The 22,094-nt window shown below is 38.5% G+C and overlaps 1 long non-coding RNA gene and 1 pseudogene across 1 annotated transcript in view; both read left to right on the top strand.

The window, feature by feature from the left end:
• The first annotated feature begins 1,667 nt into the window (after positions 1 to 1,667).
• Positions 1,668 to 22,094, top strand: part of LOC116751977 — a 28,230-nt gene continuing 7,803 nt past the window's right edge. The window contains exons 1-3 of the long non-coding RNA XR_004349383.1: positions 1,668 to 1,895; positions 9,919 to 9,923; positions 17,221 to 17,227. This is a non-coding gene — a long non-coding RNA (uncharacterized LOC116751977). The remainder of the gene's footprint in view (positions 1,896 to 9,918; positions 9,924 to 17,220; positions 17,228 to 22,094) is intronic.
• LOC116751976 lies at positions 2,353 to 3,011 on the top strand (annotated as a pseudogene).

Genomic DNA, 22,094 nt, shown 5'->3' with positions numbered 1-22,094 from the left:
CCACGCATTTGTAATAATCTTTTTTGTAGTTATACCTATTATAACTGGCGGTTTGGGAGATTGACTAGTCCCATTCATAATTGGAACACCCCATCTAGCCTTCCCCTGCATAAATAATATAAGCTTCTGATACCTTCCATCTTCTTTCATACTATTACTCGCATCATCAATAGTTGAACCTGGCACCGGTACAGGCTGAACCATATATCCACATTTAGCTGGAAACCTAGCCCACGCAGGAGCGTCCGTTGACCTTACCATTTTTTCCCTACATTTAGCAGGTGTTTCCTCAATCTTAGGTACTATAAAGTTTATTACTACAATTATTAATATAAAACCACCCACTCTGTCCCAATACCAAACACCACTATTTGTATGATCCATTCTAATTACAGCTGTATTACTATCATTACCAGTTTTAGCAGCCAGAATTACTATACTATTAACAGACCGAAACCTAGACACAGGGAGAGGTGATCCAATCTTATATCAACACTTATGTTGATTCTTCGGACACCCTGAAGTTTACATTCTTATTTTACCTGGATTTGGAATAATTCCACATATTGTCAGGAAAAAAAGAACCTTTTGGGTATATAGGTATAGTTTGAGCCTTAATGTCAATCAGCTTCATAGGGTTTACCATGGGAGTCCACCATGTTTACAGTAGGAATAGATGTTGATACACAAGCATATTTTACATCAGCTACTATAATTTTTGCCATTCCTATATGAGTAAAATATTTAGCTGACTAGTAACACTTCACGGAGATAATATCAAATGATCCCCTATCATAATATGAGCTCTTGGCTTCATTTTCCTTTTCACAGTAGAAGGACTAACAGTAATTGTTTTAGCTAATTCAACCCTAAATATTGTCCTTCACAATACATATTATGTAGTTGCACACTTCCACTATGTATTATCAACAGAAGCAGTATTCACTGTTATAGGAGGCTTCGTACATTTAATCCCACTATTTTCAGGTTACAAACTCAATGAGTCATGAGCAAAAGGTCACTTTGTAATTATATTTGTAGGTGTAAATATAACCTTCTTCCCACAACATTTCCTAGGTCTATCTGGAATATCACAATAATATTCTGACTACCCTGATGCCTACACAACATGAAATAATATTTCATCAATAGGCTCCTTTATTCCACTAATAGCAGTAATATTAATAATTTTCATAATTTGACAGGCATTTGCATCAAAACGAGAAGTCTTAACAGTAGGATTAACTACTACAAATTTAGAGTAACTAAACTTGATGCCCTCCACCATATCACACATTTGAAGAGCCCATTTATGTCAATTTAAAATAGTGAAGAAAGGATGGAATCGAACCCTCTTCTACTGGTTTCAAGCCAACAGCATAACCATTATGTCTTTTTCAATAAATGAGGCATTAGTAAAATTTTACATAAATTTGTCAAAGTTAAATTATAGGTGAAAGTCCTATATATCTCCATGGCATATTCCCTCCAACTAGGATTTAAAGATGCAACATCACCCATTATAGAAGAACTTCTACACTTTCATGATCATACATTAATAATATTTTTAATTAACTCTCTTGTTCTTTACATTATTTCACTTATACTAACAACTAAATTAACACATACAAGCACAATAGATGCACAAGAATTAAAAACTATCTGAACAATTTTACCAGCTATTATCGTAATGTTAATTGCCTTACCATCATTATGAATTCTTTACATGATGGATGAAATTAATAATCCCTCTCTAACTAAAAACCATAGGACACCAATGATACTGAAGCTATGAATATACAGACTATGAAGACTTAAACTTTGACTCCTATATAATTCCTACATCCGATCTAAAACCAGGAGAATTACGACTATTAGAAGTAGATAGCAGAGTAGTTGCTCCTATAGAAATAACAATCCGAATAATAATCTCCTCAAAAGATGTTTTACACTCATGAGCTATACCTTCACTAGGCCTAAAAACAGATGCCATTCCAGGAGGCATGACCAGGTCTATATTACGGACAATGCTCAGAAATTTGTGGGTCATAGCTTTATGCCCATCGTCCTTGAATTAGTACCACTAAAATACTTTGAGAAATGATCTGCATCAATACTATAAATACGTTAAGAAGCTAAATAACGTTAACCTTTTAAGTTAAAGCTTGGGAGTTAATCCTCCCCTTAATGATATGCCGCAACTAGATACATCAACATGATTTATTACTATCCTATCAATAATTCTAGTCCTATTCATTATATTTCAACTAAAAATTTCAAAACATATTTACTATTCAAACCCAGAATCAATATTACCAAAACACTAGAACAACCCACTCCTTTAGAAATAAAATGAATGAAAATTTATTTGCTTCTTTCATTAACAGGGCTTCCTGTTGTTATCTTAATTATCATATTTCCAAGCATTCTATTTCCTACACCTAATCGACTAATCAAGCATATAACTTCTATTCAAAAGTGATTAGTTCAAATAACATCGAAACAAATAACAGCTATTCACAATCACAAAGTGCAAACCTGAACACTAATACTAATATCACTCATTTATCAGATCAACAGATCTACTAGGACTACTACCACATTCATTTACACCTACTATACAACTCTCAATAAATCTAGGCATGGCAGTTCCCCTATGGGCAGGGACTGTAACTACAGACTTTTGTCACAAAGTAAAAACATCCCTAGCTCACTTTCTACCACAAGGAACACCAGTTCCTCTTATTTCCATACTAGTTGTCATTGAAACTATCAGTTTATTTATTCAATCAATAACCCTGGCCGTACACTTGACAGCTAACATCACAGGACACCTGTTGATTCATTTAATTGGAGGAGCAACTCTAGCATTACTAAATATTAGCACTGCCACAGCCCTAATTACATTTATTATCCTTATCTTCCTTACCATTCTCAAATTTGCTGTTGCCATCATTCAAGCCTACATATTTATCCTACTAGGAAGCTTTTACTTACACAATAATACATAATGACCCACCAAACCCATGCATATCATATAGTAAACCCCAGTCCCTGGCCCTTCACAGGAGCTCTTTCAGCCCCCCTAATAACATCAGTCCTAATTATGTGATTTCACTTTAATTCAACATTATTGTCACCAAGCCCACTAACAAATACCTTAACAATATATCAATGATGTTGAGACACCATCCAAGAAAGCACTTTCCAAGGCCGTCATATACCAATTGTTCTAAAAGGACTTTGATATGGAATAATCCTATTATTTCATAAGTCCTCTTTTTTTACTGGCTTTTTCTAAGTTTTTTAACCACTCAAGCCTTGCCTCCACACCTGAGCTAGGAGGATGCTGACCACCAACAGGCATCTGTCCCCTAAATCCACTAGAAGTTCAACTCGTCAATACCTCCGTACTATTAGCCTCTGGGGTATCCATTACCTGAGTCCACTACAGCCTCATAGAAGGAAACCGCAAACACATAATTTAAACTCTTTTTATTACAATTGTTTTAGGCGTTTTTTACACTTCTACAAGCCTCAGAATATTATGAAGCATCTTTTACAATCTCAGATGGAGTGTATGTATCAACTTTCTTCATAGCTATAGGATTTCACAGACTACATGTAATTATTGGCTCTACCTTCCTTATTGTCTGCCTCTTATGTCAATTAAAACATTATTTTACATCTAATCATCATTTAGTCTTCAAAGCCACTGCCTGATACTGACATTTTGTAGATGTACTATCACTATTCCTTTATGTATCTATTTTTTGATGAGGATCTTATTCTTTTAGTATTAAATAGTACAATTGACTTCCAATCAGTTTTGGTATAATCTGTAAAAGAATAATAAACCTGATTCTGACATTAATTACAAATATAGCACTAGCCTCATTTCTTGTATTCGTCGCATTTTGACTCCCTCAATTAAATATTTATACAGAAAAAGCAAGTCCCTATGAGTGTGGATTTGACCCCCATAGGATCAGCCCATCTACTCTTTTCCATAAAATTTTTCCTAGTAGCTATTACATTTCTCCTTTTCGACTTAGAAACTGATCTTCTTTTACCCCTACCATAAGCATCTCAAATAATCTAAAAACAATACTCATTATAGCACTATTCCTAATCTTATTACTAGCAACAAGCCTAGACTACAAATGAATCCAAAAAGGACTAGAATGAACTGAATATGGCAATTAGTTTAAAATAAATGATTTTGACTCATTAGAATATGATTAAGTTCCTAATTACCAAATGCCTTTAGTATATATAAATATTGTTATAGTATTTATAGTATCTCTCATATGGTTATTAATATATCAATCTCACCTAATATCCTCACTACTATGCCTAAAAGGTATAATATTATCACTATTTATTATAGCAACCCTAATAACCCTAAACACAAATTTTACCTCGGCCAGCATAATACCAATCGTTCTGCTACCCTTCACCGTCTTCAAAGCTGCACTCAGACTATCCCTACTGGTAATAGTATCAAACACATATGGCACTGACTAAGTACAAAACCTTAAACATCTCCAATGTTAAAAATTATTATCCCTACAATTATATTAATACCACCAGCATGACTATCAAAAAGCAACATAATCTGAATTAACACTACAGTACATAGCCTATTAATTAGTTTCATAAGCCTTTTTCTCCTAAACCAATTCAACGACAAAAATCTTAACTTTTCACTAGTTTTTCCTCAACTCCTTATTGGCACCATTTTTAATTTTAACATGACTCTTACCATTAATACTAATAGCCAGCCAATTTCACCTGTTCAAAGAATCATTAACCTGGAAAAAAATTATATATTACTATGCTAGTAAAACTACAAATATTCCTAATTATAACATTTACTGCCACACAGAACAAATCTTATTTTACATTTTATTTGAAGCAACACTAGTCCCAACACTTATCTTCATTACCCGATAGGGCAATCAAACAGAACAACTTAATGCAGGACTTTATTTCTTATTTTATACACTAGTATGGTCCCTCTCACTCTTAGTAGCATTAGTATATATTCAGAATATCACAGGCTCATTAATTTTCTAACAATCCAATATTGAACTCAAGCAATATCCAACACCTGATCCAACGTTTTCATATGATTAGTATGCATAACAGCCTTCATAGTAAAAATACCCCTATATGGTCTCCACTTTTGATTACCTAAAGCACATGTAGAAGCCCCCATTGCAGGGTCTATAGACCTTGCAGCCATACTGCTAAAACTCAGAGGTTATGGTATATTGCTAGTTACAAAAATATTAAATCCATTAACGGACTTTATAGCATATCCCTCCCTCATACTCTCTTTATGAGGAATAATTATAACCAGTTCAATTTGCAAGAAGAGAACCCACAAAATGGGAGAAAATATTTGCAAATGATGTGACAGACAAGAGACTAATCTCCAAAATCTACAAACAGCTCATGCAGCTTAATATCAAAAAACAACCCAATCAACAAATGGGCAGAAGACCTAAATAGACATTTCTCCAAAGAAGACATACAGATGTCCAAAAAGCAATATAAAGATGCTCAACATCGCTAATTATTAGAGACATGCAAATCAAAACTACAATGAGGTATCACCTCACACCAGTCAGAATGGTGTTCCATCTCTTCCATCCAACATGGGAATGTAAATTGGTACAACTGTTATGGAGAACAGTAGGGAAGTTCCTTTAAAAACTAAAAATAGCGTTGCCATATGAACCAGCAATCCTACTCCAGGGTTTTTTCCAGAGAAAACCATAATTTAAAAAGGTACATGCACCCCCATGTTCATTGCAGCACTATTTACAATAGCTAGGACATGGAAGCAACCTAAATATCCATCGACAGAGGAATGGATAAGAAAATGAGGTATATATATACAATGGAATATTACTCAGCCATTAAAAAAATGAAATAATGCCATTTGCAGCAACATGGATGGACCTGGAGATCAGATGGAACAATTGAAATCAATTCCTCTAAGATCAGGAATAAGACAAAGATGCTTACTCTAAACACTCCTACTTAATAAAGTACTGGAAATCCTGGCTGAAGCAACAAGGAAGACAAAGAAATAAAAGGCATCCAAAATGGAAAGGAAGAAGTAAAATTGTTGCTATTTGGTGATGATATGATTTTATATACAGAAAATATCAGTCAGCCAAAACTTTTATAATTAATCAATGATTTCAGTAAAGTTGCAGGATACAAAAATTAACATACAGAAATAATTTGCATTTTTTATACTAATGATGAAAGATCCGAAAAAGAAATAAAACTTCCCCATTCACAATGGCATCAAAAACAATAAAATACTTAGGAATAAATATTCCTAATATATATATTAGGAATAAATATAACCAAGGAGGTTAATGATCTATACAATGAAATCTATAAGACTTTGATGAAAGAAATCAAAGGCTACACAAACAAAAGACACCTGTGTTTATGGATGGAAAGAATATTGTTTAAATGTCCATGCTACCCAAAACCATTTACAGATTCATACAAACCCCATCAGAATACCAAAATTATTCTTCACAAAAATAGAAGAAACAATTCTAGAATTTATGTAGAACCACAAAAGACCCCAAATAGCCAAGGCAGTCCAGAGGAAAAAGAAAGTCTGAGGTACCATGCTTCTTGATGTCAAGCTATACTACAAAGAATGGCACAGTCACAAAAATAGATGCATAAACCAACAGAACACAATCCACAGCACAGAATTAAATTCTGGCATATATGTTCAACTAATATTTGACAAGGGAGCCAAGAACAGTCAATGGGGAAAGAATAATCTTTTCAATGAATGTGCTGGGAGAAAGGGAGAAACACGAGCAGAACAATTAAACTGGACCCCTATCTCATGCCACTCACAATAATTAACCTTGAAATGGGTCAAAGACTTAAATGTAAGACCTGATACCATAAAACTACTAGAAGCAAACATAGGGGAAAAACTCCTTAATATTGGTCTTGACAATGATTGTTTGGACATGATGCTAAAATCACAAACAACAAAAAGCAAAATAAATAAACAGATAAACAATTAATAAAATGAAAAGACATTCTACATAATAGGAGATTTTTACAAACCATATATTAAGAGGTTAATATTCAAAATATATAAATAACTCATAAAATAACAAAGACAGTCCAATTTTCTAAATGGACAGAACTAAAGAGACATTTTCCCAGAGAGTACATCAAAATGGCCAATGGATATATGAAAAGATGCTCAGCATCTATAATCATCAGAAGAGTGCAAATCAAAACCACAATGAGATATCACCTCACACCTGTTAGAATGGCTATTATCAAGAAATCAAGAGACAACAGAGGCTGGCGACGATATGGTGAAAAGTATAGGAATGCAAGTTGGTCCAACCACTATGGAAGTTAATATGGAAATTCCTCAAAAAATTAAAAATAAAAATACTATAAGATCATGCAATTCCAATTCTGGGTATATAACATGTGGAATAATAGAAAAAATATAGATAGATGAATAGATAGATAGCTATAGATTCTGCCCCTGCTTCCTGGCACAGAGCTCCTTAAACTGTTTTTCTTTTTCCCAAAATTTTAATTGAAGTATAGTTGATTTACAATGTTATATTAGTGTCAGGTGTACAGCATAGTAGTTCAGTACTTATACGGATTTACTCCATTAAAAGTTATTACAAGGTATTGGCTATAATTCCCTATGCTAGACAATATATCTTTGTTGCTTATCTAATTTATACATAGTTGTTTGTATCTCAATTTCATACCCCTAATTTGGCTCTCCCATGTTCCCTCTCCTCATTGGAAACCACTAACTTGTCCTCTTTATCTTTGAGTCTGTTTCTTTTTTGTTATATTAACTAGTTTTATTTTTAGATTCTACATGTAAGTGATATCATACAGTATTTGTCTTTCTCTTATTTCAGTTAGCATAATACCCTTCAAGTCCATCCATGTTGTTTCAAATGGCAATATTGCATTTTTAAGGATGAGTAGTATTCCAGTGTGTGCGTGTTTGTATCACACCTTCTTGATCCATTCATCTGTTGATGGGCACATATTGCTTCCATATCTTGGCTCTTGTAAATAATGCTGCTATGAACATTATGGTGCATGTATCGTTTTGAATTAGTGTTTTCATTTTTTTCAGATATATAGCCAGGAGTAGAATTCCTGGATCATGTTGTAGTTCTATTTTTAGTTTTATGAGGAACCTCCATACTGTTTTCTACTGTGACTGCACCAATTTACATTCCCACCAGCAGTGTATAAGGGTGCCCTTTCCTCCACATCCTTGCCAACATTTGTTATTTGTGGTCATTTTGATGATAGCCATTCTGACAGGTGTGATGTGATAGCTCATTGTGGCTTTGATTTGCATTTCTCTGATGATTAATGATGTTGAGTGTCTTTTCATGTGCCTGTTGGCCATCTGTCTTCTTTGGAAAAATGTCTATTTAGGTATTCTGCCCATTTTTTAATTGTGTTGTTTGATATTGAGTTGTATGAACTGTTTATATATTGTGGATATTAATCAGTTATCTTATTTGCAAATATTTTCTCTAATTCAGTATGTTGTCTTCTATTTCTTGTAAAGCTGGTTAGTGGTGCTGAACTCTTAACTCATGTCTTGAAGCTTTGGATCTCTCTATCAAATCTGAACGAGAACCTAGCCAGTTTGAAGATTCTTGGTTGTAGGTTTTTCTCTTCCATCACTTTAAATATATCATCCCACTCCCTTCTGGCCTGCAGAGTGTCTGCTGAAAAGTCAGTTCATAGCCTTACGGGAGTTCTCTTCTGTGTTATTTGTTACTCTTCCCTTGCTACTTTTAATATTCTCTCTTTAATTTTTGCCATATTAATTACCACGTGTCTTGGTGTGGTCCTCTTTGGGCTAATCCTGTAAGGCAGCAGTCCCCAACCTTTTTGGCACCAGGGACCAGTTTTGTGGAAGACAATTTTTCCACAGACCGGGGTGGGGTGGAGCGATGGTTCAGGCGGTAATGTGAGCAATGAGGAGTAATGTGGAGCAACAGATGAAGTTTGCTTGCCTGCCCACCACTCACCTCCTGCTGTGCAGCCTGTTTCCTAACAGGTCATGGACCAGTACTGGTCCATGGCCTGGAGGTTGGGGACCCCTACTGTAAGGGAATCTCTGCACTTCCTGGACTTGAATGTCTGTTGCCTTTTCCAGATTAGGGAAGTGTTCAGCTACCATGTCTTCAATTATGTCTTCTGCTCCTTTCCCTCTCTCTTCTCATTCTGGGACCACTATAATGTGAGTATTAGTGCTTGATGCTGTCACAGATGTCTCTTAAACTGTCCTCCTTTCTTTTTTTTTTCCTGTTCAGCATCAGTGATTTCCACTACTCTTGTCTTCCAGCTCACTAATCCATTCCTCCATATCATTTAATGTACTGTTGATTCCTTCTAGTGTATTTTTCATTTCGATTATTGTATTCTACATCTATTTGGTTGTTCTTTATATTTTCTAATTCTTTGTCATAAAACTTCTAACGTCTAACTCTGCATCCATTCTTCCCCTGAGTTCTCTGATCATCTTTATGATTACTACCCTGAATTCTTTCTTGGGTAGATTGCCTATCTCCATGTCATGCTTAGTTCTTTTCTGTGGTTTTATCTTGTTTCTTCATTTTTACATGTTCTTCTGTCACCTCATTTTGCCTAGCTTGCTTTTTTAATTTTTATGGTAAGGTGGTTACATCTCCTGATCTTGAAGAAGTAGGCTTTTGTAGGAGATGTCCTATGCATCCCAGCAGTGCACTTCCCTCTCTTCACCAGAGTGATATGCTCTAGGTGTTCCCCTTATGAGGGCTGCATGGGTCTTTCTGTTGTGGTGGGCTGACTATGTGGGTGATCTTGTAGGTTTTGTTGGCCCCTGGTCTGTTTGGTTGCCAGGTCCTGCCTTGTGTGGAGGCTGCCAGCTGCTTGTTGGAGGGACTGAGTCACGAGGCAGCTGGCTGGCTGAAGAACACCAGGATCCCTGGGGCTAGTGCTGGATTACTGGGGTAAGCCAGGGTCAGGGTCCAGGTGACTCTGGAGGTGTTGCCCACCCTCTAGTGTGTGAAGTCAGGTCCTGGGGCTAGTGGTGCTCTTCTGGTTGGCAGAGCTGGGTCCTGGGGTCTGGTTGCAGGGCCCATGGGTCCTAGAGCAGGTGTTGGGCTGCTGGTGGGTGGGACTGGTTCCTGATGCACTTGGCTGTGGGCCCAGGGTATCTTGAAGCTTGTGTTGGCCTGCTAGTGGGTGGGGCCTGAGCCCAGTTGGTCCCAGTGCAGAGTCTGGCCTGTTAGTGGATGGGCCAGGTTTGCAGACTGTGGTGCTATGGTTTTCTTACAGCTGGTGTCCATTGGCTGGTGGGTAAATCTTGGAGCTGGCTCACTCGTGGGTAGGGCTGGGGTCCTAGTGATTCTGGGCCAGGTGTCTGCCCATGGTGGTGGAGCTGGGTCTGCAGTCTCTGGATGGAGGGCCCTGGGAGGTCTTGTGTTTACTGCCCGCACACTGGTGCATGGCGCTGGGTCCTGGACAGTCTGGAAGGCAGGGCAATGTCCAGAGGTGGCTGTGGGCTTAGAGATTCTTAAGGCAGCCTGTCTGCTGGTGGGGGAGCTATGTCCATTCCCAGTTAGTTGCTTGGCCTGAAATGTCCCAGAACTGGGGCCTACAGATGATTGGGCCAAGGCAGGGTTGGGCCCTGGGCTAATAAGCTAGAGGGAAGGTTCCAAAATGGTGCTTGCCAACACCAGTATCCAAGTGGAAGAACGAACTCCCAATAATGTCTGCTACCAGTGTCTATATCCCCAGGGGTAGGATGCAGTTGCCTCCTGCCTCTCCAGGATACTATCTAGTATCAGCAGGTAGATCTGACCCAGACTCCTATCAAATTACTGCTTCTGCACCAGAGCATGTGAGATATTTTGTGCACCCTTTAAGAGTAACGTCTCTATTTCCCACAGTCCTCTGGCTCTCCCAAAAGTAAGCCCCTCTGGCCTTCAAAGCCAAATGCTCTGGAGGCTCATCTTCCCAGTGCAGGACCCCCAGGCTAGGGAGCCTGACACGGGGCTTAGACCTCTCACTCCTTTGGGAGAACCTCTGCAATTGTAATTATTCTCCTGTTTGTGAATCACCTACCTGGGGGTAGGGGATTTCACTGTATCACAACTCTGTCTCTCCTCATCTCATTTGTAGATCTTTTCTTGTAGGTTCCAGTCTTTTTCACTGATGGTTGTTCTGCAAAAAGTTGTGATTTTTGTGTGCCTGTGAGAGGAGGTGAGCTCAGGGTCTTTCTACTCCACCATCTCGTGCAATCTCCTAAACTCTTAGAATTTCTTAAGTGATAATGCGCCCTAAGGCTCTTATTTGTTATATGGAGGTGACTCTGAGTGGGATCCTGGATGGAGGCTGGTCACCAGAAAGACCAGGCCATGATTAGAAGTTTGGAATTTTCAACCCCACCCCACATCTTCCAGAGAGGGGAGAAGAGCTAGAAATGGAGTTAATAATTGATCATGCCTAGGTGAGGAAGCCTCTGTAAAATCCAAAGAGTACAGGGTTTGGAGATCTTCCAGGTTGGTGAACAGGTGGAGGTGCTAGGAGACTGACATACCTAGAGAGGGCATGGAAGCTCTGCATTCCTTCTCACAGATCTTGCCCTACACTTGTCTTTCATCTGGATGTTCTACTATATCCTTCAGCATATCCTGGTAGAAAAGTAAAACATATCTGAGTTCTGGGAGTTTTTCTAGCAAATTGAACATGAGGAAGGGCTTGTCATAACCTCCAATCAACAACCATTTTGTCAAAAAGCCCAGGTGACAACCTGGGAAGTTGTTGGAAGTTCTGTAGGACTGAGCCCTTAACTTATGGGATCTGACTCTATACAGATAGAGAGTTTTAGAATTGAGCTAAATTATAGGACACCCAGCTGGTGTCACAGAGAATTTCTTGGTGTGGGGAAAAACTTCTACATATTTGGTGACCAAAAGTGAAGTGTTTTTTTTATGAGTAGTAAAGGAGACTCACAGGGAGGAAACTCATAGTAGGGAAGAACTATTTTTTTTCCTACAATGAAAGAAGGAAAATTGCATTTTTCCATTACATTGCCAAAGGAAATGAAAACAGGACTTTGAAGAGATGTATGCACTCCCATTGCAGTGTTATTCACAATAGCCAAGACATGCAAATAACCTGAATATTCATCAGTGGATGAATGGATAGAAAGATGTCAAATATTATTCAGCCATGAGAAAGAAAGATATCTTGCCATTTGCAATAACATGGATAGACCTTGAGTACATTATGCTAAGTGAGATAAGACAGATGGAGAAAATCAAGTACTGTATCATAACACTTATATGTGAAATATAAAAAAGTCAAACTCATAAAAAACAGTAAAATGATGGTTACCAGGGAGTGGGGTGGGGGATAAGACTGATGTTGTTTAAGGGTGCAAACATGCAACGAGTAGCACACAAGCCATAGATATCTGACACACAGTATAATGACTTTAGACAATATTGTACTATAACTATGTGATAAATATAGCTACAAAATTATGTTACAATATGTAAGTACCGAAGTGACATGCTGTATACGTTAAATTTATACAAGGTTGTATGTCAAATATACTCAATTTTAAAAAAACAGGTACAATAACCAAAACTCTGGGAGAAAACAAAATGCGGGAGAATGTCACATATCAGAAGAGTAAACTGGGAACTAGGATACACTACATCTATAGGCAACCAAGGAAGGCAAGCTCACAGAAAAGACTTGAAAAAGGAGAGGCTAAATAGATGGATGGACATGAAGAAGTCTACAAATAACAAATGTTGGAGAGGGTGTGGAGAAAAGGGAACCCTCTTGCACTGTTGGTGGGAATGTGAACTGATACAGCCACTATGGAGAACAGTATGGAGGTTCCTCAGAAAACTAAAAATAGAACTACCATATGATCCAGCAATCCCACTCCTGGGCATATATCGAGACAAAACTATAATTCAAAAAGATACATGCATCCCTTTGTTCATAGCAGCACTATTCACAACAGCCAAGACATGGAAACAACCTAAATGTCCATCAACAGATGAATGGATGAAGATGTGGAATACTACTTAGCCATTAAAAAGAATGAAATAATGCCATCGGCAGCAACATGGATGGAACTAGAGATTATCGTACTAGGTGAAGTAAGTCAGAAAGAGAAAGACAAATACCATATGATATCACTTATATGTAGAATCTAAAATATGACACAAAAGAACTTATCTATGAAACAGAAAAAGATCAGAGACAAAGAATAGACTGGTGGTTGTCAAGGGGGAGGGGTCTGGGAGAGGACTGGATTCGGAGTTTTGGTTTAGCATATACAAACTGGCATATATAGAATGGACAAACAATAAGGTCTTACCATATAGCACAGGAAACTATATTAAATATCCTGTGATAAACCATAATGGAAAAGAATATGAAAAAGAATGTGTATATATATATGTGTGTGTGTGTATATATATAAAACTGAGTCACTTTGCTGTACAGCAGTAATTAAAACAACATTGTAAATCAAGTATACTTAAATTAAAAAAGGGATGGATGGAGAATGGGATGAGAGTGGGATACACGAAGCCACAAGAGGAGAGAGTTTTGAGATAGAAGTGGTCCACATTTTCAGATTATGTGAAGAAAAATCAGGATTGCCAGTCATGTCGACAGGGGCAGTTGTAGAATAGCAATGGAGGAGAAAGATTGCAATGGGCAGGGAATCAAATGGTAATGATGAAGATAAGACACTATTCTTTCAGGTACTTTGAAGATACAAGTGAGGGTTATTTAATGAGGATAGTCTAAGGGAGGGTTTTATTTCCCAAAATGAGATGCTTACATATCATTTAATGTTAAAGAGAGGCAACAGAGTTCGAAAATATAAGCAAAAATTGATATCCTCTCCATCCAAGTCTTATTCTCCCATTTGTACTCCTGTTTCTCTCTCCTCTGCTCCCTCTCTATGCACTTTATTTTCTATACAACCATCTCAAACTAATTGCTTTTGTCCTTTCCTAATATTTTTACTAATCTGTAGGGCATGGAGCTTCCAACAACTACTTACAATGAGATGAAAAACAACTATCTTTTTAAGGTTCATACTGAAACAGACATTGAATATTATTTAAAAAAAATTTTTTTAACCATTACCTCATCTTGACAGTGATGACTACATTTTTAATGTCGAAGAAACCAGACACCATTCGTTAAGTGGATGACAAGCCCAACGGAGCTAAGGTTTTAAACTGCTGTTTTTCCACCAAATCACAAAACCATTTGCAAGAGAAGGGAAGGTGATATTTCTGAAAAGCCAGCAGCTGCTCCTTTGTACTTTTTTCTCATTGGGATACACCAGGTGTGATGCATTCCCTGTGGTTGACATCACTTCAGACCAAGTATAAAATAACATATTCCTCGGCATCTTTTTGCCCTTGCCTCTATTCATAGAACAGAAAAGGCAAAAGACAGGGGTAGGCTAATTGAGAGCAAGTCAAAATTAAAAGGACATTTAAAAATAGAACTTTGGAGGGAGGAGTGGTGTTGGTAGTAGAAATCCTGGAAACTGACACATAACATAGGCTTAGCAAGGAAAAAGATGGCATTCACAAAAAGCCATTTGTTGATACTTGAGCTAAAGTGCAGTCAGGATTTGCAATGGGAAGCGGGAGGGGAGGGGGAATTTCTTATGGAGGTTTGACAGTATAAGCAAGAAATCAAAAGCTAGTTGAAAAAAAAGGTCTTGGAAAATAGATTTGATTCTTAGGTGCCATGAATTCCAATCCTAGAGCTAAAAATAGGGTTTTCACAAAAATAACTCACAATTTTTATATATTATCAAAAACTGAATGGGACCTTAAGAGGACATCCAGAAAAATCTTTTTCCCTTTCTGTAGTTTAAATTGCTGTTGCTATACTACACAATTGCTGGTGCTCTCCTAAGGTTACTGTGACTCTGTAAAAGACATTTCAATATTTCACTATCTGTCTGCTCTTAAATGGTAAAGACCTAGAACATTTTCCTTGTACTGTGTCAGTAGAAAAGGAAAATAAAGGAAAAAAAAAAAACTTCAAAGAGCATTACGATATTGAAAAGTATAATAGCTTTTTGGAATTTTATCATTTCCATTTGACCCCAGGCCATCCTCAAATGCAGTGATTTAATTGGAAAGAACCCTTGGACTTTCAATGTAAATTATTCAATATTAAGACCACAAGTCACTGCATGATCTGATCATTAAAACCAAGTACAGTTTTACGGTGTTTTCAATCTTCTGGGGGCAGTGTGCATTATTTTATTCATCTATGCATTTAATAAATGTTATATAAAGGGCTTTTATGTGTCAGGCACATAAGTTGAATTTATTATCCTCTGGGGTAATTTATTATCCTCTGAGCCCAGAGAGAAGGGCTTGTCAACTTGATTCTCTAACTCTACCTCGACTAATTTAATCAGATTCTCTGGTGCTGAGACCCAGGATTAAGTATTTTTTAAAAGCTCCTCAGGGCTTCCCTGGTGGTGCAGTGGTTGGGGGTCCACCTGCCGATGCAGGGGACACGGGTTCGTGCCCCGGTCCGGGAAGATCCCACATGCCGCAGAGCGGCTGGGCCCGTGAGCCGTGGCCGCTGAGCCTGCGCGTCCGGAGCCTGTGCTCCGCAACTGGAGAGGCCACAACAGTGAGAGGCCCGCGTACCGCGGAAAAAAAAAAAGCTCCTCAGGTGTTTTGCATGTGGTCCAGTTTTATGATGCATAAAAAACCCAACAGGAGATATCAGTTTGGTACAGCTTTCCCAAAATACAGAGCAAAATAGAGCTTTCTTTGCCACCAAGGGTTATCCAGCTATTCAAGGGCCATTAGAGTTGCCCTTCCACCTGTTCACTATTCTTCATCCAACCAGGAATTATTAAGTCCAAGAGTAGCAGCTGCCTTATTACCAGTAGGGTCAACATCTGAGCATGCAAACGGAGCCCTGGTCAGTGCTATTGAAGCCATGACAACATCATGACAAACAACCCACCAAACAAACCCACCAACAATGAATGGCCCCTATAGGATGAATTCCGCTTTTATCTCCTTTTCTTTTCAAGCCGTTTCTACTTTCTGGTCATGGCCCATGAAAATGAGTTTGCCCATTCCTCTTGCAACAGCGCAGGGACATTACATTTGCCATTGGTGGTACTGGCAGAAGCACCTCTTTATTCCCAGATAAACCTAGGCGCTGCAGAATGTGCTCCCTATGCTTCTATAAGAAACTCATTCAACCTCTGCACACACTCAGTATGGTAAGCTGCCCCCTAAGGACCCCATCTCCTGGTGGTATCATGTTTTGTTACATGGCCAAAACAAATTACAACAAATTTGGCAACTTAAAGCAAGCAACCCAAATATTATTTCACAGTTCTGTAGGCAGAAGTCCTACTAGTCTCACCAGCCTAAAAATTAATGTATCAACAGAGACACACTCCTTACCAGAGGCTCTGAGGATGAATCTGCTTCCATGTTCTTTTAGGTTGCCGGCCGAATTCAGTTCCCTCGGTTGTAGGATTGAGGTCCTCAGTTCCTTGCTGATTGTCACCCAGGACCAGTCTTTGCTCCAGTCTTTTCTGGAGCCTCTATGTATCTTACCTGCTTTGGATAAGCTCCTAGAAGCCTCTCTCCAGTCACTGCACATGACCTTTACGCCTCAGAACCTGCACCTCAAACACCTTTCAGCCTTACAATCTCTCTGACTTCCCTTTCTGCCACACCCCTTCACGTTCTTCTGCTGCTTTTAAGAGATCATGTGATTACATTGGCCTCACCTGGATAATCCAGAATACTCTCCACTTTAGGGTCAATCAACTTAATCACACCTGCAAACTCCTCTGCCAGGTAATATAACATCTCCACAGGTTCCAGGGATTAAGGAGTGAACATCTTTAGAAGGAGCCATTAGCGTGCCTACCACATGCCTTTATATAATTCTCTCTCCTTAAGTGGGAAATGGATTTAGCAAATAGAATGCAGCAGAGGTTACGAGACATCATTTCCAAGATTAAATTATTACAGACTGCAGCTTCCATCCTGGGGCAGTCTCTCTCACTCTTTCTTGATCACTCACTCTGGGGAGGCCAGCTGCCATGTTGTGAGGCAGACCTATAGTGGAGAAGTCCCCGGGATTCAGCTTGGAAGCAGAAGCAGATTTTCTTAAGTCTGGCAACAGCCAAATGAATGAGTTTGGAAGCACATCTACCTTGAGTGGAGCCTTGAGACAGCTGTAGGTCCATCCATCTTCTTGATCACAACCTTGAGAGAACCTGATCTTGAAATAACTAAGCCACTCTCAGGTTCCTGACCTACAGAAACTGAGATAATGCTTGTTTAAAGCTGCTAAATTCTAGAATAATTTATTATGCAGCAATAGATAACTAATATGCCCAGTGACTCTCTTCCTGAGCTTTTCTAAAACTGGGGGTACTTAATTCCTCTCCATTTGCAGGAAGAGGTCTTCAGCTAGAAGTCCCTAAGATCTATTATTGTGGACAAGGGGGAAAATGTTTGTTCACAATGTAGCAACTGGATATATTTAGATGTGGAACAAAAAGTATCAGTATTTCAAACACCCTTTTAGCCCTGGTTTAACCGTTATAGTTTGCTTAGAGCAATATATTTCCAAAATAGAGACGTAGAATCCAGATAAGAGAAACCTACATTATTATGAACTTGGGACATATAAACTCTGGATTCAAGGAGACTGATTTAAATAGTATATAAATAGGGGGGAAAGTGCTGAGGATACATTATGACTGGGCACAATGAAGAAAAGTGTGCCCTGTCTTTGGTAGTTGAAGCAGTGTTTCTCAAAGTGTGGTCCTCGGACTACTTATATTAGAATCACCTATGATGGCTGATTAAATCGCAGACTCTTGGGCCTTCTGAATTAAAACCTCCAATAAGGAGTAAATGTGCCTTATTAAGAAGATTCTCAGGTGCTGTTTATTCCCATAGACGTTTGAGAACCACTGATATGGTGGTTAGGGGTGCAGACTTTGAACAACCTGTGTTTAAATCTCACCTCCTTCATGTAGTTCTGAAGGTAGAGAATTCTCTTTTGTTTCCTTCAAATCCCCAGCACCTAGACTGCCAGGCACAGAGCTAGCGCTCATAAAATATGCGTTGAATGAAAGGTGAGCAAATTACTGAATGAATGACCATGGGCAACTGTCTTAATTTCACCTATTTTCTTAACAGAAAAAAAAAATAAAATGAGAAAAGTACCCCTCTCTTACGGGGCTAGAGTGAGAAAGAAATGAGCTAATGTGTGTGCAACAGACGGCACAGTGCCTGATACACATACAGAGTGCACATTATGTGGAAGGTGATGATGGCACTTGTGTTGCTGTGGTCGTCACATAGGTGCTTGATGTGTCAGCAGAAACGGCAGAGAAAACCCTTTGCTCTCAGAAAAACCCAGGAGCTAGAAAACGTGCTCTCCATGTGCTTGTTGAAGAGATGCTGGGTGAGCATACTAGAAGTAAGAACACATTTTCAGCATTTATCAGAAAAACATCTTTCTTTAGGAGTTCCAAATAATCTGTTCCGGTGAGGCCATGAGGAAGTCAAAGGCCTGACATAAGGAAATATAATTTACGTACATGTTCTTATTTATCCTCTGCTGCATCCTTTCCCCTTTCTTTATCCCCCAAATAAGGAATTTTTATATTTCTGGCCAGAACTTGCTCGATGTTCACCAGATTCATGCATAAAAGATGTGCTGACTACTCTAAGAAAAATTTTGAAAACATTTAAAACATAATTCGGTCTGAAAGGTGCTCTGTGAATACAAGGGAACAGTGGTATTTGCAAAAATACTTCCTGCAATTTAGTAACTTCACCAAAATTAAAATATTGTTAAACACAATAACATTTAATTTGGCTTAGAATCTGATTAATATGGTGTATATTCATTATCTTGATTGTGTCGCTAATTTCATGGGTGTGCTGGTTTTAAAATATGTTCACAGATTCTCTGATACTCCTCCCTTCAAGGAGTGGAACCTAAGCTTCCTTCCCCGAGTAAGGGCTGCACTTAGTGACTTGCTTCTAACAAGTAGAATAAAGATGAAGTGACGATAGCCGTCAGGGCTCACGTCATAAAGCACTGCAGTTTTCTCTCGCTTGTTCTCTCTTGGCTCACTTCCTCTGGGGGAAGTTAGCTGCCATTGTGAGGACACTTAAGTAACCTAAGGCATCCTGTCAAAAGCAAGCAAAACACTGAGGCTTCCAGCCAATGGGCATGAGAGTGTGCCATCCTGGAAACAGATCCTCTGGCCTCAGTCAAACCTTCAGATGTTTGCAGCCCTTTGAACATCCTGGCTGGAGCCACATGAGAGGTTCTGAGCATTATCCCAAAAGCTGAGCTCCTAAATTCCCGATCCACAGAAACTGTGGGATAACAAATGCTTATTGTTTTAAGCCACTAATTGGGGGGGGGGTAATTTGTAACATAACAGGATAACTAACACCACAGGTTTGTACATATGTCAAAAGTTATCACATTATACACTTTAAATATGCGTTTATTACATGTCAATTATATAATTCACCGGAGCTGAAGATGCAAAAGATACATAATAGAATTAAAATGCTATGATTTATTATTGAAGGGATATCTGGCTCTTTTGAACAATGTGCAAATTAAAGCCAGGTATAGAACTGGCTTTTTTGTTAAACAGACCAAAAAAAAAAATCCAGAAAATGATGTTATTATATTAATTACACATTAGAAATAAACAGCCAACCATAATTTCTGAATCCATACCCCTGTTGTTTGTCAGATGTTTTCCTTATTCAACAACCCATGGTAGGCAAAAACAAAAATGTGAACACAGCAATTTCTAACAGCAGTGGAGATGTTTGATTCAGTACAATCCGTTCTTGATTATATGACCTACTGGAGGCAAGAAGTAGCTCTGGAGTGTCACAGAAAATTCTGTTAGATTAGGAAGAGGGAGAATGGACTAGGAAGGAAATAGTGCATTTATAATGGGACGTATATGTATATAATTTGAAGATAGATAGACACATAAATACATACATACATACATAGTTTATAGTATAGATAGTTCAGTATTTTTCCACCTGTCACTGTGTTGTATTTTCCCAAGTCATCTCCCATACCAATATTTTTAATAGAAATACTGTAGTTCATTGTACTATAAATATAGTAAATTATATAAGTCATCCTCTATTATTCACACTTTGGTCACTTCTAACTTTTGGTCATCAGTAATACTGTGATGAGCATCTCTTTAGCTAAAGATTTGCTCGCTTTGCTCTTTAGGGTAGATTTCTGAAAGTGAAAATTCAGTGTGCGTGAACATGTTCAAACCTGTTACTACAAATTACTGTCCAAAAACACTGTGCCAGCTTATATACTCACTGACATAAAAATTCCTGTCTCACCACATTCTTGCAAGCATTGTGGATTTTTTAAATTGTGCTATTTATTTTTTCATGAGTTTCTGAGGCTTTAGCTTTAAAAGAGCTTTACCATCCTTCCACCATCCCACACCATTCTGTTTCCTTCACTGAAAACATTTTCATTGGAAGGTGACTCCTTTTTCAAGCACGGTGAGGCCCTTTAGTTAGCAAGATTTGGCACCAGAGAGAAATTAGTGACCAAATCATAAGTAAACCATTAAATTAATAAATTCATACATTTTTCTTATTAGGAGATGAATTCCTAAATGACTTTGAATAGAATTATATACAAGGGGCTTCCCTGGTGGCACAGTGGTTGAGAATCCACCTGCCAGTGCAGGGGACACGGGTTCGAGCCCTGGTCCCGGAAGATCCCACATGCCGCGGAGCAACTAAGCCCATGAGCCACAACTACTGAGCCCACGTGCCACAACTACTGAAGCCTGCATGCCTAGAGCCCGTGCTCCGCAACAAGAGAAGCCACCACAATGAGTGGCCCGCGCACTGCAAAGAAGAGTAGCCCCTGCTCACCGCAACTAGAGAAAGCCCGCACACAGCAACAAAGACCCAATGCAGCCAAAAATAAATAAAATAAAATAATTAAAAAAAAAAGAATTATATACAAGAAGCAAAGGTCCAGGGACCATATTCTCATTTGAGCCTGAGTACCTGCCCCTTCCTAGGAAAACAAAGGCAACTCTCTCATAAATTAGACCCACTGAGGGGAAAAAGGCAGTCCCCAGGGTAGCTCCAAGAGATGTCAAAAGACTCAAAGTCCCTTTTTACCAGGAAAGTTGCATTTAAAATTTATGAAGAAGTCATAAAAGGCAAGAACCGAAAGAAAGTGTGCCCAACAAATTTGAGTTTGGGGCATGCACAATATTTTTCAACAAGATTATGGTCATCAGACCAACCATGCACTGGTTGCTTACCTTGTGTGTTTATGGATTTCTTTTTGTTGTTTAATTCTCAACAAAGACGTCTGAAATGTGGCCACCATGATCCTCATCAAGAACCATACAGGAGACTACAGAGATTTAAAGATATTAAATAAGGTGACCAAGGAGACAGAGACAGAAAGTGGGAGGAATGGATCTTAAAGCCAGGTTTTTCTGACATGAAGTCCTATAGGCAAACCTGCATGTAGTTATCAGAGACCCAATGCATAGTTTCATTAGGCTATTTTCTTTTTTGAAGATATTGGATGGGAGGCAGCATGGCATAAGGGCATGAGCAAAGCTTTGGATTTAGACAGCCTTGGATTTGAATTTTGCCTCTGTGTGTTAGTTTCTGACTTCTGTGATCATCAGTTTCCCTATAATATCATCCTCAATTGTTGTCAGACTTAAACGATGGATGCAGTCCCTGCCACGATGCTTAATGTAATGCGTAACGTGTGGTAGGTATGATTATTTACATGCTGCACAGTAGACAAGGCTAGAAAGGAAATGTGTACTCAATTGTCTCCACCAGAGGGCAGAGTAAGAATTATTGTGTCTTTTTCTATGTCAGTTCTGGTAAGGGAAACTAGAATGGGATATGAAT

Source organism: Phocoena sinus, chromosome 3 (assembly GCF_008692025.1).
Source record: "Phocoena sinus isolate mPhoSin1 chromosome 3, mPhoSin1.pri, whole genome shotgun sequence".
NCBI lineage: Eukaryota > Metazoa > Chordata > Mammalia > Artiodactyla > Phocoenidae > Phocoena > Phocoena sinus.
Note: the sequence above shows the minus strand (reverse complement) of the source record. Positions and strands in the feature narration are given on the sequence as shown.